Genomic DNA, 21,112 nt, shown 5'->3' with positions numbered 1-21,112 from the left:
ATTATATATTCTTTGCATCACCAGCTTAACCCATTCTGAATTGTAGGATTGCACTTTCCAGTGGTATGATTACGAATCGCCCGTTGTAGAGATTCTCTCTGGACCTGCCTGCATGGACTTGGTGTGGAATTTATAGCTCCTCCTTTGCCTGTCAGTTGTTTTCCACGCCAAAAGATCCCTACGGTTACATAATGTAGGAATCAAAAAGGTAGCTTCTCAAGCACACGTAAGTCATTAGATCTGGTTGTGAATTGAGCACATCTGACCACCAGGTAGATCACGTGCGACATACAGCCGTAGGGACCACCACAAGTTCACTAATAGACAATTTCGCACTTTCCTTCCTAACCACTTTCCCCTTCCTTCCTTCCTTCCTTCCATCCTTCCTTCCTCCCTCCCTCCCTTCCTCCCTCCCTCCCTCCCTCCCTTCCTCCCTTCCTTCCTTCCTCCCTCCCTCCCTTCCTCCCTCCCTTCCTCCCTCCCTCCCTCCCTTCCTCCCTTCCTTCCTTCCTCCCTTCCTTCCTTCTTTCCTTCCTCCCTCCCTCCCTCCTTCTCTCTCTCTCTTCTCTCTCTCTCTCTTTCTTTCTTTCTTTCTCTCTCTCTCTCTCTTTCTCTCTTTCTTTCTTTCTTTCTTTCTTTCTTTCTTTCTTTCTTTCTTTCTTTCTTTCTTTCTTTCTTTCTTTCTTTCTTCCTTCCTTCCTTCCTTCCTTCCTTCCTTCCTTCCTTTTTAGTGCTGGTACTGAGGCTTGAACTCAGGACCTGGGCGCTGACCCTCAGCTCTTCAGCTCAAGGTTAGCACTCTACTTGAGCCATGGCGCCACTTCTGTCTTTCTGCTTATGTGGTGCTGAGGAATCGAACCCAGGACCTCAAGCGGGCGAAGCGAACACTCTACCACTGTGCCACCTGCCCAGCCCTCGCTTCCATCTTTCTGGTGGTTCATTGGAGATCAGAGTCTCGTGGAATTTCCTGACAGGCTGGCTATGAACCTGGATCCTCAGATCTCAGCCTCCTGAGTGGCTGGGATGGCAGGTGGGAGTCACCTGCAGCAGGCTCAGAATCAGAACTTACACAGTAAGGACTTGCCCGGAGTTGTGCTGGGAGTTGTCTGAGGGCCTCACACAAGCGTAGGAGGAGCCTGGGGAAATCGTTCCCGCCAACAGTGTGGCACGTTTCATTATTATTTATTCTTGCCTTGATTTTAGCCTTCTGTCAGCCCCCTTGGGAAATTACGCTACGAGATTCTGCTATTTGTGCTTGTGGGGTTTTTATTTTGTGGTGGTTTGTGATGGTGGTTGTACCCGTCGTGGGGTTCGAACTCGGGGCCTGGGCACTATCTCTGTGCATTTTTCTTGAAGGCTGGTGCGCTACCACTTGAACCATACCTCCTCTTCTTGCTTTTTGGTGGTTCACTGGAGATCAGAGGCTCACGGCCTTTCCTGACCCTACGGGCTTCAGGCCACCATTCTCAGATCTAGCCTCTTCAGTAGCTGGGATTACAGGGGGGAGCTACCAAGCCCAGCTGTGTGCAGCCCTCCTCCTCCTCCTCCTCCTCCTCCTCCTCCTCCTCCTCCTCCTCCTCTTCTTCCTTCTTCTTCTTCCTTCTTCCTCTTCTTCTTCTTCTTCTTCTTCTTCTTCTTCTTCTTCTTCTTCTTCTTCTTCTTCTTCTTCTTCTTCTTCTTCTTCTTCTTCTTCTTCTTCCGCTCTTCTTCTTCTTCCGCTCTTCTTCTTCTTCCGCTCTTCTTCCTCTTCCTCCTCTTCCTTTTCTCTTTCTTCTTTTGCTTTGTGCTTGAAGGGTCTTGGTGTCGAGCTCTTTTGCTCAAGGCTGGCACTGTACCACTTGAGCCACAGCTCCACACCCGGTTTTCTGGTGGATCCTTGGAGATCAGAGTACCACGGACCTTCCAGCCCAGGCTGGCTTGGAACCGTGATCTTCAGAGCTCAGCCTTTTGCGTCGCTGGGACTACAGGCAGCAGCTATTAATGTGCAGCTAACTTCTTGGTGTCTAAGTTGAAGATAATCACCTAGACATCTACTTAAGTCCAGAAACCAAACACATGGAACCATTTTTGCATCTTGTGGACATTCATGAAAGCTATAGCATTGAAGTAAAAAAAATAAATCGCAATAATGTATTTAGGGAATCTTCAAACACAGCAATCTTCCTCACTCAGAAACAACGCATTCTCTCCCAGACTTGCAAAAACACTCGTGTAAGAAGCTCGGGCTTCTCAGGGCTGAGGGTTTAGCTTAGTTGTACAGTTCATGCTGAGCATGCACATGGCCCTGGGTTCAAGTCTCAGCACGAAAACAATAGCAAGTGAACGCTATGCATTTGGGGGGAGCATCTCTACCTTCTGGATTTTAGTATTCGTGCAGCAATAATTTAGAATTATTTCTCTATAGCCAGACAATCGATCCATCTGTAAGAAAGTAGTGCTTTCTGTTTTTCTTTCCCACAGCCATTGTATGAAGTATCTTCTAGCCTGGGTATTGGCTAAGGCATTTGCCATGTGCTTTCTACGCAATCTATTTTTTCCCCCTCCAGAAGGAAACTTGAGTCTTGGCCTGTTACATCGATCATACATCATTCCCTCTGATTTGAGCAATACTGATTATTGCCACCGTCACCTGCCAGGAGATATTATTGTCCGCAGCTAAGGTATCTCCTCGAGTCTTTATCAAAGGTCTTGCAGTCGGTGACAACTCATTTTCCCTCCTACATCTTGCGTGGGCCTCCACGAAGCCCTTGATGTGTGCCCACACTGCCTGCTTCTCTTTCATTGGTAGGAGCCTAGTGGAGGTGGATGGACACTTGGGGTCTCTTAGACATGACAGAGTCAGATACATTTGATCTCTAAATATGTCTCATGGGTTGGTGGGCACTGTGACTGGGCCCGTGATTTTCTATGACTATGATTATTGCCATTATTATTAGCTTCACTTGTACCAAGGGGTTTCAATTCCGCCCATCCATTTATGAAGATGATGCATCGGGACCCGTGTCTCCCCTCCCTCCTGCCTCCCCATTTCTCCCCATGTGTGCTTTTAATCTATGGTTGTCTTCTCTGCTCTCCGTTCATCTGTCCCCTTCCCTGGACTCCATTCTTCCATTGGACGCTTGAAATTCCAGGTTTCATATATTTATTGTGTTCAATTGTACATCCGTTGTTGAAAGGAGTTATACCATGGGAATCCTCTTTTGCAGATATGACACTTCGTTAATATGCTTGTGTATATCTGCACATAACCTGAGTCTGTGTATGTATGTATATGTGTGTGTGTGTATATATATATATATATAAAATCTAATATATATATATATTATATACTATACTCTCACATAGGAGAGGAAAGATGTGTCTTTTATCCCTCGAAGCCTGACTTACTTCACACAATTTTTTTTTCTAGGTCTGTCCATTTCTCTGCAAATGACATAATACTCTTCCTGATGGGTGAGTAACTTTCCATTATATATCTATTAAATAAAAATATGATAGATGTGTGTATATATTCATATATATGATAAATGTGATATATGATAGATATGAAAATCTGACTATGGTATATTATATGCATAGAAGATAGGATATACTATAATATGCAGTGTAATATTATAGAATATAGACTTTCATATACTAAATACTAAATATAGTGTGTAATGTCATATAATATATAATCTAATATATATTATATTGATATATAATATATCATATCTGCAAATAGATATGATACATATTATATAATACATTATATAATATATTATTATACATATTATATGTATGTATCATATGTAATGTCACAGCATATACTACACATCATATAATGTATACAATATTACATATTATATAACGTATACAATATAATTATATAATATAACTATATATGTCATATAACTATTATATATCATATAATAGATACAATATATAATATAGTATATCATATATATGATGTGTAATACATATTCTGTAGCATATATATTATTTATGATATATATTATATGTTATACATAGATACATAGACACACACATATGCGTATACGTACATAATCCCATATTTCTGGTCCATTTGTTCATTGAAGGGCATGTGGGCTGCTTCCATACCTTGGCTGTGGTGAGCAGTGAGGCATGAACATGGTTGTTGAAGTGTCCTGGCTGGCCATCTTTGGGTAAATACGCAAGGATGGTATCACTGGATCAAGTCAGTGGTTTCCAGTGCTGAGCATCTTTCAGTGTTAGGTTCACAGTAGTCATGTGTCAATATTCTTCCTTGCCTTCTGGGGCTCTCCTATAGCTCCCTGTCTTTTGTGAGGCCTAGTAATACAGGGACCCCTGCTCTAACATGGTCGACATTCACTACTCCTGTTAGGAAATGATGCCGTGTGATGCATTCTCATACCTGTCCACCTCCTTCAGAATGAAAGCATTAGCTTTTGCATTGGGGTTCCCCATCTACCCTGGCCCCCCCATTTGCCTGTTTAGCTCAGTACGAGGTTCTCTGCTAGGCTCTCCACCAGTCACAATGGCTGCCTGGAGTTTTGTCTAAATCACTAGCACACTTGCTACGTCAGGACCTCTGTACCTAACTTCTTCATGTTCTCCTCTCCTAAGTCACCGACTTGTTCCTTGGCCATCTGTAAGTTTTATCAAATGGGACCTTGTTAAGGTCTCCCCTAACAAACTTTTTCAACTTTTTTTTGGGGGGGAATGCCCACCCTGGGGCTTGAACTCAGGGCCTGGGCGCTGTCCCTGAACTCTTTTGCTCAAAACTAGTGCTCTGCCATTTTGAGCTACAGTGGTACTTCTGGTTTTTTGGGGGCTCATTGGAGATAAGAGTCTCACAGACTTTCCTGCCCAGTCTGGCCTCAAACCAAGATCCTCAGATCTCAGCCTCCTGGGATGACAGGGCTTCCCCCTTACAACTTTTAAAAGAGCAGAGCTTCCTTCCAATCATGTAAACGATCCATCTCTTCGCTTAACTTTTCTCCTTATTATGAATCTCCTTCTAATATATTATATTTGTCGTGTATGGTTTATTTCTACTCCTTGGTACTCAATGCTTATGGGTAGGGGAATTTTGTTTGTCTTATGTCTCATGAGTTCCTGGCGCCTAATAATATTGCCTGAAACAAAACAAATGTTTATGGAGTGAATGAATACATGAAAGCAAGTAAAAAGATATAGCATATAAACACTAACTAACAAGACATAAACTCCACACAGTATAGCCGTGATGCAGTTAAGATTGCTTTCTAGCAATATATATAACAAAAATCGGAGCCAGGCACTGGTGGCTCATGTCTGCCATCCCAGCTACTCAGGAGGCTGAGATCTGAGGATCAGGGTTCAAAGCCATCCCTGACAGGAAAATCCATGAGCCTCTTATCTCCCATGAACCACCAGAAAACCAGAAGTGGCGCTGTGGCTCAAAGTGGAAGAGTGCCAGCCTTGAGTGAAAGAGCTCAGGGACAGTGCCCAGGCCCCAAGTTCAAGTCCCACAACCAACAACATTAAAATTTTAAAAATTGTTTCTACTACAAACCTCTACAGCTCATTTTCCTCCCCACAGATAACTTTAATATATATATATATCTTATATTTTATTGTTACAGATTTTATTATATATATTTCTCTGGGTGTAGCTTTCCTAGAGTTGCTTCTTTTAGAAGTTCTGGGAGAGTCCAATTTCTTTTAACACCTTGTTTAGACTTACGTGTTCATTGAAATGCCAGTGCTTTAACTTGCCTGCTTCCACAAATCCACAGAACAGTTCAAGGTAGGATTTCCATGCATTATTTTTGATTCAAAAATTCTTATCTCCAGCCGACATATTTACCCATTTCTTGTTCTTTTGTTGTTGTAATACACAGAAGAAGGTTTATTCTGAGGCGAGGTGAGTTGCTCTTCATGACACCACATACCGTAAAAATAGTTCCCTAAAAACACACATAAATAAATAAATAAAACGTTAACAGTGTCGTGGCACGATTTGTGCTTTCCCTTCTCCCTGTTGGTGAGAGTTGTTTGGTCCACTCTGTGTCACTACCCACAATGCTTTGAGTCCAATATACTCTTTTTTTTTTTCTTTTAGCATTCCTTTCTCTGAACTTGCCATGAACTTGCTCCTTCTAGCACGCCACCCCAGAATGCCACAGCCACTTTATCTAGGGAGAGGAGGGAGAAAACAAAACACACACACACACAAACAAGAAACCACAATTCAAAAGTGCTAAAAGCCAGGTCACATCATCAATGTCCACCCTGATACCCAGACGCTCTTTTAAGCGTCAGCCCGAGCTTGCTCTAAACGACGTTCTTTTGGCTCATTTGCACAGAGTTCATGAGGGTCAGGAATTCAGTTTGGAGAGGGAGGAGGAAGAGAAAAGGATCGTGCTTCGTAAGATTAGCTGGAGGGGGGGAGGAGAGAGGTTGCATCAATATCAAACATGATAGGAAAAATGTAGATTCGGCCACTTGGGTCAGAGGCGGTGGAGGGTGAGGTGCGGAGGGGTTGTTTGTTTTGAGCAGAACGAGAGATGAGACTCATTTGGGGGTATGTTTGCATTTGTGATTATTTCTCTGCAGATGGTGTTCTATTAGAACACGATTGTCACTTTCTGGATAAAGTGTCACTAGAGAGACTCTGGGCTGAGAAATGAATCTGTGTGTGTGTGTGTGTGTGTGTGTGTGTGTGTGGTACTAGAGTTCATACTCAGGGCATTACACTCTTGTTTGGCTCTTTTCTACTCTAGGCTGGTGCTCTACCACTTGTACCACACCTCCACTTGGGCTTTTTGCTGACTAATTGGAACGTTAAAAAAAAATCTCAACGACTCTTCCCCCTGGGCTGGCTTCAAACCATGATCCTGAGTGCAGCATCTTTCTTGAGTAGCGAGGATGAAATTGGCTTATTCCATACATCTGTGCATACAGGATTCGTCACCCTCCAGTCCCAGGAGACAATCACAAACCCTCAGCAGGTGTCTGAAATTCAACATGACCACACCCGTAGCTATTGCCCATTCCCTCCTATTCCATACACGTATAACTATGAGGAATAGATGGATCCAGATTTTTAAAAAATTCATAAATTAGACACATGAACAATATTTTTTCTGTAGAATTTAGCAACACCAGCCTACGAGATTTCCACCCCCCCTCCCTTATTAAGTGGAAAACCTTCACCTTTTCAACAAAGGGAAGCAAGCTCTGATCGGATCCTCAGATCTCAGCCTCCTGAGTAGCAAGGATTACAGGTGTGTGCCACCATCACCTGACTACCTAAAAAGCCTTCTTCAAATGCACAGTGAGAACTTTCTGCTTTTTATTTGCCCTGTAGTGACAATAGGGGTCCATTTAGATCATTTCTTCTATAATAAAGCCACAGTGTGGTGAAATCGTAATATGAACATTGTAGGGATGATCAAGTTTTCAGAACTAAAGAGATGATGACTATAATTCAGTTGGACCTCCAGGTTTTAAAGAGGAAGAGATTTCAGGTTTGGGAACAACTTAAATATGGTCGGTTCTGTATCTTGGTTGCAGCTGACAAAAGAAATCAACTTACTGAGTTCTCTCTTGTGAATGGTCCTTGAAAATAAATTGTAGGCAATGTTAACTTCTGGAAGCCTGGCACCCGTGGCTCACACCTGTAATCCCAGCTACTCAGGAGGCTGAGATCTGAGTGTCGAGATTCAAAGCTGGCCATGGTAGGGAAAACTGAAGGACTCCAGTTAATGAGCAAAAAGCTGCAGGTGGGGCCATGTTCAAGTGGTAGAGCGCCCTCCAAGAGCAGAAAATAAACCAAGCAAGAATGCTAGGCCTTGATTTCAAGCCTCGTACCGGCACACACACACACACACACACACATACACAGACTAAAGATCGGTCTCTGTGATCTAAGGGAAAACACATGCTTTTGTGTCACCAATAAATATGAAAACGGTTAGAAAATGATATCTTGACTCCCAGGATGAGAATTTTTGTAATGAATTAAATCACCGTCTTAAATGACAGCTCTTTAGCTGTAAATATCTCTCTGTGGTGTTTTCCTTCTAGCCTCCTAACCAAGAGTGAATAATTCGTTTCAATGTTATTGATGCTTTTAGATGAGACCATCTTTACAAATTAAATACACACATTAATAAGAGACACCTCCTTTAGCATGTACTCATATGATTCTATGGCACTTACATATTTTAGGCCAGTGTTTGAACTTATACCTCCTTGTCACAGCAGCCATAAAAGCATGAATTTACCGCCTTTCCTGACTTCCCTTTGAGTGTTTTACGATCCTTCAAAGACTCTGCCAGTCGGTGAACAGCCCAGACGAATAACACTGTTGATTTGATGGTTTTAGCATCTTTACCAGAGTTACATGATTGGATTTCCCTTACGGAAATCTCCCTGGATGCCCTGCAGGCTAATTCAACCTGTCGCTTAGATTTCAAATGGGCAGATTCTTCCTTTAACAAATGTACTCCTGAGATTACAGGCGTGAGCCACCCGTGCCAGGCTCCACTAGTGCTCCGCCATTTTGAACCCCAGTGCCATTACTGGCTGTTTAGTAGTTAATTGGAGTGAAGAGTCTCACAGACTTTCCTGCCTGGGCTGGCTTTGAACTGCCGTCCTCAGATCTCAGTCTCCCGTGTGGCTGAGATTATAAGTGTGAGTCACAGAAGCTTTCCTGAATTGCTCTTCTGAACTTTATCCCTATTTGAGACAGGCTGGCGAAATCATTTCATTTTTATCAGAAAGTTGTGGACATTCAAAGTCCCAGGGCCGCCTTTAGTAATTCAAACATATGATATCATTGGATGGCCAACTCTGAAGCATACACTGTTAATAACTTCACATACACTCATTTAATTCTTCTTATCCACATAAACAAGGCCTAGAGAGGTTATTTGTCTGGCTTAGGATCACACAGTTAATGAGTAACATCAGTGTTATTTAAGCCTTGGTAATTGGACTTCAAATTCCCTGTTCATCTATACTGTTAGACAGAGTTCTTCAACCGTAGGTGTCCAATGGTGCTTTTAGGATCATGGCTTTATCTACTTATGTACCAGTCTTACAACACGGTATTGCAAACTGGCTTTTTGGAAGATGACTTATTTGTTTATTGGCGGTTATGGGGTTTGAACTCAGGGCCTTGTGGCTTGCTAAGTAAGCATGTGCCTTGTCATTTGAGCCATGCCTCCATTCTATTTTTGGCCTAGTTCATATACATAATTTTGTGCTACCATTGGGTTTGAACTCAGGGCCTGGAGCTCATGTGTAGCTTTTCTGCTCAAGGCCGGGGTCTTACCACTTGAGCCACATCTCCACTTTCTGGCTTTTTCCTAGTTAAGTGGAGCAAAGAATCTCAGGCACTTTCCTGTCTGGGCTGGCGTCCAATCACAATCTTTAGATTGCAGTGACCTAAGTAGCTGGGATTACAGGCATGAGCCATCAGCCCCCTTCCACTGCTGCTTGTTTTTGACTTAGGATCTTGCTTTTTGTCTAAGCCAACTGGGAGTATTGAACACTTCCTGTTGTAGATAAGTGTCTCAGGAACTTGCCTGGGCTGGTTCAGAACCGCGATCCTCTCGATCTCCGCCTTGTAAATAGCCAGCATGACAGTCATGAGCCATGGTACCAGAGATACACTGATTTTTTTACTTTTTTAGTGAGCCAAAAGTTTGGTAAAAGACAGGAGAGTTTGTATCTTTGAGCTGTTGAGTTGTTGCAGGAATACAAACCCTCCCAAGTTGTGCAAACAGGTCAGGAAGGGTCAGTCCTAGATTTTCGACGTCATAAAATCAGAGAGTTTTCTTTCTCTTCTTCCCATGAGAGCAGTCAGTAAAAATTAGCCCTGAAGTCCACAAAGACACATCACATGGAATTATATTAGATGATGACCATAGTCCCCGCTTCCCTCTCAAGGGGAGAGGATTCCGCTGAACTTCAGAAAATAGGAAGTTTACAATGCATCATAAATTTGCAAGATGGGTCAGCACACACCGGTGTGTTTCTCCGTCTAGGTTCAAGAACGGAGAAATCTCTGCGGTCAGCAACCAAAAACGGGATGAAAATGGATACGTGGGCTTGGGGGGGTCTCCTGAGCTTGGGGTTCAAGGGCAGAGCTCTCTCACTTTGTAATGCACCGCCTGATATTTTCAACGTTCCTCCTTTTGGATGGAAAAAGAAGAAAGGCTGCTTCTGCTTCTTTTCTTCTTCTTCTTCTTCTTCTTCTTCTTCTTCTTCTTCTTCTTCTTCTTCTTCTTCTTCTTCTTCTTCTTCTTCCTCTTCCTCTTCTTCCTCTTCCTCCTCTTCCTCTTCTTCCTCTTCCTCTTCCTCTTCCTCTTCCTCCTCCTCCTCCTCCTCCTCCTCCTCCAGTGGGTAATTCCATCATGGTATATTTTTGGCCTGCTCATTTTCCTTTTGCTTTTGATGATAAAGATGATGTGCAGAGGGGTGACAGTTCCATCCGTCAGATCATGATTCCATTTTCTTTTTGGACCCTGTCTCCCCTTCCCTCTCTCTCTCTCCCCCAGTGTTTCCCTCCCGTCCCCACCCACCAGTGGTAGAGTTCATTCTCCACCTGGTGTCCAGTGAGGACCACAGCTGCCTTGGTTTTCCCTCTGTCCCCCCCCCCCATTTCTGTGTCCCCCTCACCCTCCCAGAGAAACCCACCCAGGAGACAAAGAGAAAAGAAAACAATAACAACAACAAAGAAACAGCCTCGTGTCCCCATTTCCTGGAGTCCATTGGGGTCAACATCATTTTCTCTGATCGGAGGCCCAGAGGCCTTGGCCCTTTGTGTCCCTCCCCCCAAGAGCTCCTCCTTGGGGCTCCCTGTGTGTGGGTGTCTAGGGTCCTGTGTCATTTATCATATCCAGTGACATTTTAGATCTCACGCCCACCTATGAGAGAAAACATGCACCATTTGTCTCTCTGAGCTTAGTGTACAGAAGACACTTATTTCCAATTAACCACCAAAAAAAACATTCCAGACGTGGAGGCATGGCTCAAATGGTAGAGCACCAGAATGAGAGAAGAAGCAAAGAAAGAGGCACCCTGAGCTTTAGACTGAACGTCCCTGAACTCCTTGAAGCCCTGTGATGGACTTGTAATCGTAGTACACTTTTTGACTCCAATCTGATGGAGTCACAGGAAGGAAAAAAATATATTATCTAGCAAGTTCCAAGGATTAGGGGGGCAAGAAAACAGGAGCCTTATCAGTTTATTTCAGAATCCGTTGGGACTTTCTAAATGTCACGGACAAAACGGTTCTCCAGTTTGCAGTTTTCTTTCCTGCTTAAGGTCAAGAAATCTCAGAATAAATCTATTCCCATGAGAATGGACTCTTGGAGAATTCTCCACTTTGGACATAACTCTACATAGGTAATCACGTTCTAGGAATTCACAATTCTGAAAATATTAATTCTAATTCTTTTTTTCTTTTTAATCAGTCATGGGACTTGAACTCAGGGCCTGGGTGCTGTTCCCGAGCGCTTTTGCCCAAGGCTGGCGCTCTTCCGGTTTAAGCCACAGCACCACTTCTGGTTTTCTGGTGGTTCATTGGAGGTAAGAGTCTCAGAGGGACTTTTCGGCCTGGGATGACTTCAAACCAGATCCTCATATCTCAGCCTCCTGAGTAACTAGGATTAGAGGCGTGAGCCACTGCTGCCCAGCTAAATTCAAATTCTTTAATTATCGATGATCTCATCTAATTATCCTTAAGAAAGTAGATAATTGTTTGTTTCTTATTTTCTTTTCTACATATTATTTTAGTATTAACACAAAAAGTAAATAGCGTTTTGGGAAAGTAATCATTTGTATGCTGGAATAAATAAAATGTTTTTTTTTTACCAAGAATAAATAAAACAGCCAGGTGCATCATCCTAGCTGCTCAAGAGGCTGAGATGTGTGGACCACAGTTCAAAGCCAGTCTGGGCAGGAAAGTCCACGAGACTCTCATCTTCAACTAATCATACGAAAAAAGCCAGAAATGGAGCCGTGGCTCAAAAGTGGTAGAGCCCTAGCCTCGAGCAAAAGAAGCTCAGGGACAGCGCCCAGGTCGAGTTCAAGCCTCAGGACTGGCACAAAAGAAAAAAAGAACAAGCAATGACGGAAAGAAAACAGAAAGAACATAGAGACAGATGTATACCTATGCGCATGTGTCATGTGTATAAACATAAACTTTTGTGTATGCAAAGTTAATATGCAAGTTGTGTGCATCTATGCGTGTGCATATATAATATACACATGCATGCGTACATGTTTGTGTATCCAATCAGTTTTAGAGGGTTTTAATTCCACAAGTCAGATCTTGAATGCAGTGTATTTTAATCAGTTCACCCCTTTTCCCATTCTTCTCATTTCTCTTCTCTCATCTTTACCTTCCAGTGACACAGATCCATTTTCACCTAATGTACATTGAACATAATTCGCTCAACCCTTCCTCCTTTCGTCCATGTCCCCCACTCCCATTCCCAACAAATAAAAAGAAGGCCAAATGTCAGCTCTCTGGCATTCCTTCCATTACACAGGTCATGAGTTGTTCAGAAGAATGGCACCAGGAGATTAGTTCATTTTTTCTAATTATTCCTAAGTACTTGCTCAAAGAGGTTTCAACTCCACATGTCAGTTGGTGAGTGCCATGTGTCTTGATCCATGCAACTCCACCCGTGACTGATTTCTGTTCGATTTCTGTGCGGAGAAATGTAGGCCAAGGCCCACACCTCTGGCTCATGATGGTGGTTACCCAGAGCTCTAAAATGCCCTTTACAACCTTGGTGGTAAGTGGAGGTGATCTTACAACCCAGCCCTCCATTGCATTCTGATTCTGAGATCTGAGGATCTCAGTTTGAAGCCAGCCTGGGCAAGAAAGTCTTTGAGACTTCTCTCCAATGAACCACCAGAAAACCTGACGTGATGCTGTGGTGCAAGTGGTAGAGCGCTCGCCGTGAGCAAAAAGACTCGGGGTCGGTGTCCAGGCCCTGAGTTCAAGTCCAGAACCAGCTGAAATAAAACATGCTCTATTTCAGAAGCGGCAAATGTCACTTGTCCCTTCGCATTGACCCTCCTCATTTCAGAGGGTTGGGAAGTGGAAAGAGATCTAGGCATTGGTCAGCATGACCGAACGGCTCATACACAATATCGATTCACTCCACCTGCTACCATGGCCTTTAACTATGAAACTCCCAGGACTTGAGTGTTGGCAGGGTAATGGCAGGATGGCTTTCATTAAGAACCATAAATACCCTTCTCTTGGCATCCAGATTCCCAGTTGTCGAGATTTCCATCCGTCTTGCGGTTCTTGGGTTTGGGGGACAACTCTTTCCTTTACCCTAGGGTCAGTCAACTTTTACACCAAGGATTAGAGTGGGCTTTTAAGTTGAAGCTGTGGCCAGTCAGCAAGAACAACATCATGAAGAATCCCCTTAGTCCAGGTGTGACATTAAAGACCATGAACGATCCCCACCAATCGCGAGCTGAGGCTGCTTTACAAAGGAGTCAACCTTAGAATCATTCCTTCATTCCTTACAATCATGACTTCATTCATTCTGATCAGGTCCATCAAGTAGACTACTTGGAGTGTAATGAGCACCCATCATCCTTGAAATGTAACACATATCCCCTCATCCCCTCAGACAAACGTGGATATTTGGAGCTGTTGATTGTCCAGCAATCGCGACATAGTTTGTAACATATTCAGGTTTTTTGCTCTTTTTTAGGATTAAAGACACAAAATGGAATTGGGTACCCGTGAGACTCACTCCTGCCATCCCAGCCACTCAGGAGGCTGAGATCTGAGGATCATGGTTCAAAGCCAGCCCAAGCAGGAAGGTCTGTGAGACTCTTATCTCTTTCATCCTTTGTTTTTGTTTTTGTTTTTTTGCTTTTGCACCCCTCCTGGGGCTTGAACTCAGGGCCTGAGAGCTGTCCCTGAGCCTGTTTTGCTCAAGGCTAGTGCTGTACCACTTGAGCCACAGCGCCACTTAGAGTTTGAGACCAGCCCAAGCAGGAAAGTCCATTAGACTTATCTCCAAAAACCAGAAGTGGCGCTGTGGCTTAAGTGGTAGAGCACTAGCTTTGAGCAAAAGAAGCTCAGGGACAGCACCCCAGCCCTGAATTCAAGGCCTAGGACTAGCAAAAAGAAAAACGGTCTGCATTTGTTAGTACTGGGTTCGTGACATATATGATGAATAAATAATGCACTATTCTGGGTTCCCTGTTTATTTTTCACTTTTAGTTTTTAAAATAAAAATGGTGGCTCATTTCTGTCATCCTAGCTACTCAGGAGGCTGAGATCTGAGGATCATGGTTCAAAGCCAGCCTGGGCAGGAAAGTCTGTGAGACTCTTATCTCCAGTAAACCACCAAAAACTGAAAGTGTAGTTCTAGATCAAGTGCTAGCCTTGGATGCAAAATCTCAGAGACAGCACTCAGACCATGAGTTCAAGCCCCGGGACTGACACACACACAAAAAACTAAAAATTATCTAAAATAAATATATTGTTGATGTATTATAAGATGAATTATCTTATAAACATCTCGATGAAGAAATAATTGGCACACAGGGGCTGGGAAGGTGGCTTAGTAGTAGAGTGCTTACCTAGCATGCATGAACTCCTGAGTTCGATTCCTCAGCACCACCTATACAGAAAAAGCCAGACGTGGTGCTGTGGCTTAAGTGGTAGAGCACTAGCCTTGAGCAAAAGAAGCTCAGGGACAGCGTCCAGGCCCTGAGTTCAAGCCCCAGGACTGGCATACAACAAAAAGAGTTGGCACACAATATCAGAAAATATTCGCCCTCTCCCTTTTTCTCCAGAAGTGAAACACTGAGCTTTCGTAGCAAACTGCTTCTAGAATTTCATTATGTTTTATTGGGCAATTATGCATCTGTAAACTCTGTAATTAATTTCACCCATTAAGAGCATTTGATATGTTCGTGGAGTCGTTTCGTCTAGAGATCTCTCTCTTTATTTCTTCTCTGTGCCTTCCATCTGCTGAAGAATCTCTGGTTGTTTGTTGTGCAAAACAAATGTCTCAGGGTGAGATTGTGCTATCTGTGTGCCATCAACCAAGTTCTTTGTCTCTTCTGAGAGAAAGGCTACTGCTCGGGTGCCAGCTCAGACAAGTCTGATCCATTTGCAGGACTTCCAAGGGGCTGATTATTCATCATAAGCACAGTGTTTGGTTATGGCTCTTTCTTTGAGTGTCAACATTTATTATTACTCTGTTCTTAGATCCATTAATTCAGCAGGGATTGCACTGTGAAACTCGCCTAATTATATCAGCCTCGTTTTCATTTATTACCTGTAATCATATGAGGGAAAGGTACCTCTGAATCTCCTATGTTAATTGAGTGTCTGGATTTTCTTTCTCTCTTCTTTTTTTTTGTTTTCTTTCCTTTGTTGGATGTGGAGCTTGAACTCAGGGCCTGGGCGCTGTCCCTGAGCTCTTCAGCTCAAGGCTGGCGCTCTACCACTGGAGCCACAGCACCACTTCCGGTTTTCTGGTGGTTCATGGGAGATCAGAGTCTCATGAACTTTCCCACCCAGGCTGGCTTTGAACTGGGATCCTCAGATCTCAGCCTCCTGAGTAGCTGGGATGACAGGTGTGAGCCACCGGCGCCTGGCAGAGTGAGTTTCCATGCTAGTTAATTTTCATTTCAGTTCTGTAGCCTTCACCAAGAGTTTGTATTTAAATGCTTAACCTAGTTTCTTGTGGGTTCAAAGCCGTTATTCCCAACCAATTATATATATACATATATAGACACGAGTGGAGAAATGGATTTGGCCCCCAACATCTGTCTCCACTACCTCCAGAGGTGATTGGGTATAAAGCAGAGATTCACGATTGTGTCTTCTGGCTCAAAGACGGTCCCGTACAAAGAAAAGCATTTGCGCCTAACCCAGCACCAACGGTGAGTTTGGGATGTTGAATTCTTGGTTCTTAGAGCTCCTGAGATGAAAGCCGGTTGATCTCGTTATCTCTGCTGCTTCCAAGATGTAGAATCTGGCCTGGGCTTGCTTGGGCCTGCCAAGTGGACCTTGTTCCTCAAGTTCTTCTCTCTCTCCAGACCTACGGGAGACCACCCACTGACTGGTACCAATGCCAAGTCATTTCTTCTCCTCTGCACCCTTTCCCCCCCCCCCCAAATTTCCCATGTCCGATGTTTCCTGGACATGTTGATATTATAATCTATCTATTTTGGGGGGGGCTTTTTATGTATTTTTGGTATATTGACATACAAACCCGTACCTCCTGGTCAGACCGCAATCCTAGCATTCTGGAATGTTTCCCTCATTTTACACTCTTTTTTTCCCCCTCCTGCTAATGACTTTCCTATCTTTGAAGTAGTCAAGATCACAGCTGCTTTATTAGTGAGTTTTAATGACTTTGTTTTCCTCCACACCGTCTAACGAAGTACGACGTGGCAGACATTGCTCAACCATAGATATTTATTTAAGTTGGTTTTGAGGTCAGACTGTTTATGGAGCAACCAAGAAATGTCATCTTAGTTATTCACAGTGCAGGGTTTGATAGCTGTTGTCACTCTTTAAAGTTGGGGAGAAGACACTTAAGGATGAAACAAAATGTACACCTGATAGGTATGTTGGCCGCTTTATTCCTTTGATGGTCCTGGGGCTTGAACTCAGGGCCTGGCCACTGTCCCTGAGCCTCTTTGTGCTCAAGGCTGGTGCTCTACCACGTGAGCCACAGCGCCACTTCCGGTTGTCTGGTGGTTCACTGGAGATCAGAGTCTCATGGACTTTCCTGCCGGGGCTGGCCTCCAACTTCGATCCTCAGATCTCAGCCTCCTGAGGAGCTGGGATGACAGGCGGGAGCCACCAGCACCTGGCTTTTGACCCTACTTTTGATCCATTCCGTTTTTAATAGAGCCTGTGAGGGATTAATTGGGCTGGCTTGTTTTTAGAGTAGAATTTGGTGTTCTCGTGATTTTTGGTTTGGTTTGGTTTTGGGGGTTTTATGGTGTTTTTTTTTTTTGTTGTTGTTTCTAGTCAGCAATCATGGCTTTGTGTTATGAAAATCATGAAGCTATTTTGTGGTATCTTATACAAGCTAGGTGCTAACTTTCTTATAGTTTTGATCCATAGTGGTCTGTTGGATGGAAAAGGGAAAACAAGTTGTACGTATAAGGTGGCTTTTATTCATTCATTCATTCATTCACTCATTTATTTATGGTGCTGGGACTTTAACTCCAGGCCTGGGCACTGTCCCTGAGCTTCTTTTTGCTCAAGGCTGGTGCTCTACTACTTTGAGCCACAGCTCCACTTCTGGCTTTTTTTGGTGGTTAATTGGAAATAAGAGTCTCATGGACTTCTGGCTTTGAACCATGATCCTCAGACCGCAACCTCCTGAATAGTCGGGATTATAGATGTGAGCCACTGGTACCATCTACAAGGTAGACCTTTAATAGTGAAAAATGAACCAGTGAATATTGTTCTAGAAACATTTGGAAGTTTGTAATGAAGGAATTTGCTCTGTATCTCTAAGTGACTTTTTATTGTAAGCTGGTAGAGTCAAATTTTATCTTTATACTGTGAATATCAGTAGAGAAGTCTATTTGGTTCACTTTTTATTGTTAAGGCCATAAAGGTTTTTCTAATTGAGCTGGGGCCATTCACATAGCAAATAAGTGAAAATTGTTATGAGTTCTCATCCACTGTTCGGTTGTGGCTATTATCCTGGGACTTTTCCTTGCCCAGCCTCGCTCCAAGAAGCAAAAACAAAGATATAAAATCTGCACAAGCTGCCAGAGCACAGGTAGCTCACGCCTGTTACCCCAGCTGCTCAGGAGACTGAGATCTGAGGATCGCGGTTCGAAGCCAGCCCAGGCAGGAAAGTCCATGAAACTCTTATCTCTCATAAAAGACTCAGGAAAAAACAAAACAAAACACAGAAGTGGAGCTGTGGCTTAAGTAGTAGAGCACTATCCTTGAACAAAAGAATCCCAGGCCCTGAGTTCAAGTACCATCACACACACACACACACACGCACACACACACACACACACACAATTCTCAGACTATAGCAATATCTCTGAGATCTCTGCTCTTTTGAGTATTGGGACCTGGAATCCAAATTCTGGAAGAGAAGGGGAAAGGTCCACTGTCAGCCCAGCTCCATTGGCATCTGATGACAAAAACACCTGGACCCCTCGTAATATATATTCGAACAACTTCTGTTCTTCTCCAGATACCACAAGGTGAAGGAATGTTACTACTTCCGGTTGATTCCAAAGTCAGGTGCTGTGGCCGGCCAGCTTGCTTGGGATGTTTTCCTTCCTTTTCAGGTGGTTATCCTGGAAGAATGTTTAGTAGCCTTTCTTCGATCTAGTTTTAAGATTCCCTTATTCAGGCTCATGAAGGCCCATTGGGTGGCTAGAACTCCAGGGCAATTGGATTCTCTTGTTGCTAGAAAGCACGAACACCTCCAGCCCTCTGTTGATGGTGCATTGGGACCCGCAAGGTAGCTTGTGGATCCGTTTCCTTGCTGGGAGAGACGTGTCAGTCGCATTTAGGTTAAGAGGTCACTGTTAAAGGCTGGGTTGGCGGGTTTGTCTGGCTTTCTCTTTCAGTGCGAGCAGGTATTCGTGCCTATTTAAACAGCATCAGGAAATCAAAATCATCTAAAAAAAAAATAGGATGATCTCATTCTCCATGCACGGATGTGTTTATTTGTCAGCTCAAGGATTATAAGACATTGGAATAGGTTTCAGAGAAACGCGAGAAGAGTGAAAATAAAGTGGGGGGGGGGAATAGTAATGGATCAAAGCCCAAGTAAAGAAAACTCTATTATTTAATTATAGTATCTGACTGTGAATATAAATGGGAGATAAGCATGTGTGTATGCTGCGGTTTGGAGCAGAAATGTTTCCTGGCCAACAGGGAAATCCAGTCACTGAGAACTCCAATGAGAGATTTAACCCTTCACGAAATGAATCCAGGTGTAGAGGCTACATTTTTTGGGGGGAGAGGGTTGGGGGGAGAGGGTGCCGGTGGCTCCCGCCTGTCATCCCAGCTGCTCAGGAGGCTGAGATCTGAGGATCACAGTTCCAAGCCAGCCCGGGCAGGAAAGTCCAGGAGACTCTGATCTCCCATGAACCACCAAAAAGTCAGAAGCGGCACTGTGGCTCAAGTGGTAGAGCACCAGCCTTGAGCAAAAGAGCTCAGGGACAATGCCCAGGGTTCGGAGTTCAAGCCCCAGAAAAAGGGGGAAAAAATACTGGAAAATAGTGTTCGGGACTTCCAAAACTTTCCAAGAGTTTTATTTATTTATTTTCTTAAATTATCTTTAAGTAGTTGTACAACAGAGATGCCAACTTACAGCGCAGTTTAGGAACTCGATGCGTCTTGATCAGTCCCATCTCTCCAGCAGCCTCCCCCCACCTCACCCCACTCCTCCCCTTACTTTTCTTTTAAGTTTTGAGGTACAGGCAACACATTCTTGACTGCTGCATTCGCTTCCGCTCTCTCCTCGGCCCTACCCCTTCTTGCAAGTACTTATTTCCCGGTACTTAGTTCATTGGGCTTTGATCTTTCTGAAGAATTACTCTATGTGATCTCTCCTTAGAGTCTATTCTCCTTCAGTGAATCCATTTGTAACCGCTCACGCACCATCCGGTGTGTTCACTTAGAGACGTAACGGCACGTTCTAACGCCTGCAGATGAGGGCAAACATGCAACCTTTCTTGCTTCTGTGTCTGGCTTCCTTTGCTTAATATAATTCCCCCCCCCATATCTTTCCATTTCCTTACAAGAATTTGTATTTATCTTAATGAATTAAAAAAAATAGAAACCGTATCTTAGTATCCAACGTTGTATACACCCAGTGATAGACTTCTTGGTGTCTTAAAATCAGAGTCAGGATATGTGTGTGTGTGTGTGTGTGTGTGTGTGTGTGTGTGTGTAGTTTTCCTTTTTTTTTTTTTTCTTTGCCAGTCATGGGGCCTGAACTCAGGGCCTGGGCGCTGTCCCTCAGCTCTTCAGCTCAAGGCTAGCGCTCTACCACTGGAGCCACAGCACCACTTCCAGCTTTTTCTGCTTATGTGGTGCTGAGGAATCGAACCCAGGGCCTCATGCATATAAGGCGAACGCTCTACCACTGAGCCACCTGCCCAGCCCCAGTGTGTGTGTATAGTTTTCTTTCTGACGAATCCCACACTCATTTTTGTTATCATTAGGGAAACAAGGTGGGAGGGTACATCGTTTTAAGTGGAAGAAAAACAGGACTATGTCACCTTTATTCTGCTGTTTAAACTCTTCATTTACCCATCTTACCAGTTTATGGAAATTTTGGATAGGTCGCATTCATTGATCCCTGTCATACTTCGTGAAAATGGTTAGAAATCAGTTTGACACCAGCAGATTATAATACATAACATCATATGCCCAGAGTAACCTATAACAATAAATAAATAAGCAAACAAAAATAACTCTACAGCCGAGCACCAGCGGCTCACGCCTGTCATTCTAGCTACTCAGGAGGCTGAGATCTGAGGATCTGGTCTGAAGCCAGCCTGAGCAGTAGAGTCCCTGTGAGACTCTTACCTCCAATGAATCACCAAAACCAGAAGTGGCGCTGTGGCTCAAGTGGTAGAGCACTAGCCTTGAGCACAAAGAGGCTCAGGGACGGTGGAGTTCAAGTCCCACAACCGACAGAACGAAAACAAAAACAAAACAACAACAAAAACCTCTCTGAAAGATACTAAAGACTCTATGAACACATCACAATTGAGTTGTGAAAATGTGGGAGGCAGAGAAAAAAAGAATAGAGAGAGAGGTGAAAATTGGGGGCGGGGAGACATCAGAACCCAGAAAATAATAAAGTTGCAGTCTTAATCTGTAGTATATCAACAAATACATTCCATGTAAGTGATCAACGTCCAATAACTGAAGACAGATTGTCCATATAGTATGAAATAGGATTAAACCATATGTTGTCTATAAAAATAATGGTCCAATATAGTAATTGGGGGAAGATTGAAAGTAATAGGATGGATGAAGCATGAATCATGTAACCATAAAGAAAGCTGGATTATATTAATATCAAAGCTTGAGGGAGCTGGTTGCTATGGTCATATCAGAAATAGTCAT

General features: G+C 43.5%; 1 protein-coding gene across 4 annotated transcripts in view; it reads left to right on the top strand.

Moving 5' to 3' along the window:
• Nucleotides 1-21,112, top strand: part of Sox5 (SRY-box transcription factor 5) — an 857,426-nt gene that overhangs the window by 88,584 nt on the left and 747,730 nt on the right. For 2 of the 4 annotated variants that reach the window (XM_070011777.1, XM_070011776.1), the window contains exons 2-3: nt 3,410-3,453; nt 13,722-13,833. The gene's annotated coding sequence lies outside the window, so the exon portion shown is untranslated. Of the gene's footprint in view, nt 1-3,409; nt 3,454-11,542; nt 11,569-13,721; nt 13,834-21,112 lie in introns of those variants that run through there. The other 2 variants (XM_070011778.1, XM_070011779.1) reach the window with 2 other exon arrangements.

Source organism: Dipodomys merriami, unplaced genomic scaffold (genome assembly GCF_024711535.1).
Source record: "Dipodomys merriami isolate MVZ:Mamm:240054 unplaced genomic scaffold, mDipMer1.0.p SCAF_84, whole genome shotgun sequence".
In the NCBI taxonomy this organism is placed as follows: domain Eukaryota; kingdom Metazoa; phylum Chordata; class Mammalia; order Rodentia; family Heteromyidae; genus Dipodomys; species Dipodomys merriami.
The sequence above is the reverse complement of the archived record's forward strand: the minus strand, read 5'-3'. Positions and strand labels throughout refer to the sequence as shown.